Below are 6,198 nucleotides of genomic sequence, written 5' to 3'. Positions count from 1 at the left end.
TTTTAAAATGTGAGTTTTATTATTTAATTAGAATAAATAAATATTTAGCCTATATTTAGAATAAATAATATTTAATATTTATTATAATAAATATAATATTTAGCCTAAATATTAATTCTTTAAGGAATCTACCCCTTCAGTTGAACCGGATGAGATGTGATATAATTTACCATAAATGGACAAGTAAGTGTGACGCCTCTGTTCAGCTGGGTTGTCATTGGCTGTGACTTTATCGCAGAACGCGCTGTGATTGGACTATCTGTTTTAACTCATATAAAACGGCGTTTCATGTTACAAAGTATGTTTTGGTGTTATTACGTCAGTAATACGTTAAGCTAACTATAAAGGGTCGCTATGTTCTGAGAAATGACTCCTTTACTGAGAACCCAACCCTAACCCTAAGCATTTCTGCACACTTCTATGAACTACAGCGCCATGTTTCCCATTGCATTGATACAATGACAGATATATGGGTAATGTAGTTTAAAAGGTTTCATAATGAAACAATAAATGTTAAGTAAATAACATATTTAATGGACAACTGGATATTAAAATATGTTCATTGTGTAAACCTATATGACATATATGAGGGCCAAGCTGAAATTGTATATTTTACTGTGAGCACTTTTAAAAAAACCTTTATGGCAGCTTTCCATATATGTCTGAAAACTGTGGCCAACATTATTTAGTAAACATTGCATATGCAGTTGTCCTGCCAATTTTCTCTGTGATACGCTAACCAGACTTTGAGTTAAAGCCATTTGAAATATGCTTTTTTTTTGCTCTTCCAGGGGCCACTACTGGGTCCCTGGAGGTGTAAGGGCAGTACAACATACACAGATATATTCTCCTCATCACGGACAACAAACTTTGAGTCACATTTAAATATCAGAGTATTTTGTCTTTTCTATTCTAACGTCATGCTTGTGTATAGGTTTTGATATTGTAAGACCATCTGATGAAATACAGAAATATTTGAAAGAAATGTTGTAAAATAATAATTATTAAGTTTTATTTTATTTTATGGATGAACACTAATAAATATAATGGATGAACCTGCAACAACTTGCCATTATCCACTTTCCAGAGTAAACAAAAACTATTTATATTATTTACACTTCATTATTACTATTAAATATAGGACCATGCACCATTAAGTAAAATAACAAGAGACATTGTCACAATTTCATCTACACCCTCTTCACGTACCTGGCATCGAAAATGTGCATGCTTTAATTTTTATTGCAGTAGTAGATGTACCAGAATGATTAACATGGATCATCTTCAGTTAAGCTTGAAGTGTTTGTAATCCTTCCCTTTATTTCACTGAAAACTGACATACTTGTCACAGCATGCAAGTATATACAACTTTTTGGAGCATTGTACCAAATATAATATAACCAGATAAAAAATGTTTACTTCTCAAGTAAAATATTCTTGGTAATTAATAAGATAACCTAAATAAACTGGTTGAATGTGTATTTACTGTACCAAACACCATACACAATACTCACCATACTTTATCACTCAACACTTTATTGGAGGATACAGTATACAGTTGATAAAGTAGAATAAAGTCAAATAAGATTCAAGATAAATAAAAATGGGTTTTAAAAAACACATTAACATCATATTAATCCATTCACAGCTGCTGAAGCCACACAAATGAGTGCCACATAATCCCATCCAGTCAAGTATGATACAGAAAACAGATTTGATATAGTGTTGGAAAATAATGATTCATTATTACAACTAGACTGGTTTCTGTCTCTTCCCTCTATCATGTTCATGTTCTTCTTCTTCTAAACAGTTCGCCCACTTGTACCCTACAGTATAATCAATGTACAGATGATGTGATCACTGATGTTGTGTAGCCTTTTCTCAACCAGAGGAAGAAGTCGTATAATCCGGCGTTCTCCAGTCCTGGTCTAAAAGTAAAACAACAAACACAATTCATATTAAGTTTAATGTACAGTCGGGTTAACCTATGTTCTTCAGTAAACTCTCCACCTCAAAATGGGCAGAAATGCCAATTCCTGATTTAAATTTACAAAGCAGCAGTCAGTACATAAAATAATATACACATTGAAGCATTATGTATAATATTTCAGCCCATAATATTAGCCAAGTACTGAACAAAAACTAATTTACCCATATCAACAGCAACCTTTTAAACAGTAGATCTTTTAGAAAGAACTAACCAGATATTTCAAAGAACATTTACTATTTGATTCCTAATATGTCCCAACTCATTATCTTCTAAAGCTACCCAGAACCATCCATGGTCTACAAAACAATGGAGAAATACATGGAGTTTATAACAACTAAATGCTTTTTCCCACACTTGTCTACTTTTATCTAAGACAAAAAGACGGTGCAGTTTTTAAGAACTGAAGGCCAAAATTGTAATAATAATTGTATCAAAAAGGGAAAACAAATATTTACCATTTTAAATAAATCCAAGATACAGAACCTCATTTGCTTATTTTAGGAGTTATTAAAATATTTAGACATGAATAATGGTACGTATTTTATCAGAGTAGAAAGAATGATCACTGTTGAAATGAATAGTCCTTTGAGAGATCAACATCAAATTTTGTACTACATATTACAGCATTGCTTCAATACAAGACATACCAATGGACTTGCGCACTTTTCTGTCTTCTTCGGGCACAAGATGTCCATCTTCCTTCCTCACCCTAAACAAAGGACTTATTTTCTTAGCTTGCTTCGATATAAGGTCTGGTCTTTCTTCTCTTCTGTAAAACAAGAAAGTATCATTTACTCTGTGCAAATACTATTGTTTTTAAAACATATAAATTAAGACAGTTAAAAGTATGTAATAGCAAGCTATATCATAAGAATTTGTTTGAAAATGTAGATAACTCACTTGATTTTGTGATCACATAAATTATTTACATGCAAACGGGACGTTATAAACAGTGCAAGTGATCTGATTAAGAAAAAATAATTGAATATCTGATGTCATGTGACCGAAGTGGCTTTTTGAGGCTTTTGCATCTGAACTCTTCATATACAAATACAGCTCTGGAAAAAAAAATTAAGAGACCACTTAACATTTAGAAATCCATGTTAAGTGGTCTCTTCATTTTTTTCAGAGCTATATGTACGAGAATCATACGAATTTGACAACTTGTTAAATCTTGTGAATTATTAAGACTTCGGGAATATGTTCTTACTGATTGAGATATGGGATTTGTAAGAATAAGTAACAACAAATGCTAAATAATGTTTGATAAAGGGTTCAAACCAACACATACATACCATTACAAATATTTGCTGTTGCAGCTTTTGGTTTTCTCCGTTACTTCTCCACAAACAAGAATGGGTTGACTGAGTCCGAGAGGCCCTTTTGGTCTTTTCAGGTAAAAAAAAAAAAAAGAAAGAGAGAAAAAAGTCATAATATATAATATATAGCATTATAAAGTATACTATTAAAAAAACAATATTTGGATTTTACATTAAAATGCATTTAAAGCATGGTAATTGTTGTGGCTACTGTTTATTTACAACAAATATCACATTAAAAATATCAATTGTTGTGGTTACTGTTTATTTACAACAAATATCACATTAAAACTACCAATACTGTGGTAAACGCATGACAAGTGTTTTTTTTTTTATTATTTTTTTATTGTGCTTCTACTACAAATGCCACGTTGGAACTACACTAGTAATGATTATTAAATATTAACAAATGTTTAAAGGTCTATAGCACGTCACGTGACAGTGTTTAATCACCCTATTAGCAAGGTGTGTTTATTTAGAAATCAAAGAAATGCAAAGCCTCAGTGGAGATGATGACAGATACAATGCAGTGACTGAACATGATCGATAACGACAAGCAGAAAATACTTTATATCAAATATTAGGACATAATATGTATGACTACTCACCAACATGTGGCACACGTGATCTGATGCCAAACATCGCGATGTGTTCTGAATGAGACTTCTTCAGCGCGATTTCATACCGATAGAATTGCCGTCTAATGTTGACGCCAAAGGTTTCCCACTGAAAGCAATTGGGTTCCCAGTTCGTCCATCGCGTGACGCCGAGGGGTCTACCTGTGGCGTCTTCAGTGTGACGCCGGGGCGCGCGCGGCGCGCGGCGCGCGGCGCGGATAGAGACGGTGTTTGCTTTTGGGTCTTTTCTTCACACAATTCAATCGTTTGGCCTCGGAATAGTTGGACTTTTTCAATAAAGTGTGCCTGTTGTCTGTTACAGTCTGTGTTTTATATCATATAATACGCAAATGGGTAGGTTTAGGGCGGGGTGGGGTTTGACTGCTGTTTCAAACGTGTATCATAGCGTAAATAAATGTAAATACAATTGTGCTGGCTGATTAAATTGAGAATCACACTCCAACATGTCATAATGTAAAAATTATAACCCAATATATTCCATCATAACGATAACATTCACATGCCCAACACGTCTGTTTATGACGTCCTAGGTTTCTCATTGAAATCAGTGGATTACCCAGTACGTCGAAAAATGGCGATTTAGGGGTACCCTGTGCGTCAACAGCTGACGTCAGGGTCCCTTGACCGTTCGGCAACATTTGACGAGTAGGGGTGAGACTGTGTTGGCATTAACGACAACAATTGGGGCAACAGCCTTAGTCCTAATGGGTTGTTATCATAGCTATCAAAATCCAGTGTTCTGTATTTTGCGTACGTGAGTTTTTGTTGTAGGTGGCTATTATAGATGGCTATAAAAAAAAGAAAAAAGAAAAAAGTGTACTGTGCTAATTAATTGAGACTTCTTACAGCTCTTACAGGTTGTTAGCCTTGTTTGTTTCGTTGCTTCTATTGCTCTCCCCTTTTTTGTAAGTCGCTTTGGATAAAAGCGTCTGCTAAATGATTAAATGTAAATGTAAATGTAAATTGCTCAAGAAGTTAATGCTGGTTCAGAATACTCAGAATGTGCATCACATTTTGTTTCATATGGGGCCACAGACCGGTCAGGGAAAAAACAGTGGGCACGTGAGCATCAGAACTGGACCACGGAGCAATGGAAAAAGATGGCCTGGCCTGATGAATCACGTTTTCTTTTACATTGTGTGGATGGCCGGGTGCATGTGCAGTGCTTACCTGGAGAACACATGGCACCAGGACATAACTTTGACACGTACCACCGACCTCAGCATTGTTGCAGACCATGTACACCCTTTCATTGAAACGGTATTCCCTGGTGGCTGTGGCCTCTATCAGCAGGATAATGTGCCCTGTAAAAAGCAAAAAAATATTCAGGAATGGTTTGAGGAGCACAACAACAAGTTTGAGGTGTTATTGGAATTAAAGGATCTGCTGCTAACATCTTGCTGCCAGATATCACAGCACTATATATATATTACACTGCTCTGTGAAATACTTGATTCAGATTGGTCAATCGCACCTTTCAGCGGTATGTCATTTCCAGATAGCAACCGCTCATCCGGGTACTACGAGTTATCTTGACCGGTACTACTTCTATGCTTTACGCTGGCGCCATCTTGTGGTTGTTAAATACTTAAACAGCCATGGCTACAAATTACAATGGAAGACTTCAAGGTGGGTTTCCTTTATAAAGTTTTAAATATGGATATTTTTCTTACACAAACGCATCGATTCGAATCAGAAGGTTCCAGTAACCCATCGGAGCCGCGTGGAGCACGTTATTTGACGGACAGCTGCATTTTTTATGGGCTTCAAAAACAGCTACAACTACTGCTGGGATTAACGTTAGCCTGGACCTTTTTAAATATATATCTCTGATTGTATTTGTCTGAAAGAAGAATGTCATACACCAATAATGACTTGAGGGTGAGTAAATCATAGGTTTGGTTTCATTTTTGGGTGAACTAACCCTTTAAGCATTAATTTTCAACATTTAGCAGCAATAGAAAGCAGTTTAATAGCAAGCAGGCTTAAAGCAGTTTGGAACTGTTTTTCTTCGTGAAAGCTTTGCGTACAAGCTAATAAAATATTTAATCTCAAGACCATATTTTGTGTCTAATTTATTTGAGACTAGTAGCCGTGTAATAAGTGGGATAATGTACACCCAGCCGGTTATCATCGCAGAATAAACCCCTTCAGCGTGATGCAAGACCGCTTCACGTCGGGGTCCTGATCACTCTGTCAGGGGTTTATTCTGCGATAACAAACTGCTGGGTATACATTATCCCTTAAACAC

The 6,198-nt window shown here is 35.5% G+C and overlaps 1 long non-coding RNA gene across 2 annotated transcripts; it reads right to left on the bottom strand.

Annotated features, from left to right (window-relative positions):
- Positions 1-1,530: 1,530 nt before the first annotated feature.
- On the bottom strand, positions 1,531-4,463 carry LOC137042000 (uncharacterized). 2 transcript variants are annotated; one of them, XR_010898199.1, is made up of 4 exons: positions 3,918-4,463; positions 3,286-3,378; positions 2,638-2,759; positions 1,531-1,928 (listed from the first exon to the last, which is right to left on the bottom strand). It is a non-coding gene; the product is annotated as an uncharacterized lncRNA (long non-coding RNA). The 2 variants fall into 2 exon arrangements; XR_010898198.1 differs by lacking the exon at positions 3,918-4,463 and having other exon boundaries at positions 3,286-3,852.
- Positions 4,464-6,198: the final 1,735 nt, after the last annotated feature.

Source organism: Pseudorasbora parva, chromosome 15 (genome assembly GCF_024679245.1).
Source record: "Pseudorasbora parva isolate DD20220531a chromosome 15, ASM2467924v1, whole genome shotgun sequence".
Classification (NCBI taxonomy): domain Eukaryota; kingdom Metazoa; phylum Chordata; class Actinopteri; order Cypriniformes; family Gobionidae; genus Pseudorasbora; species Pseudorasbora parva.
This window is presented reverse-complemented; position numbering and strand designations above follow the sequence as displayed.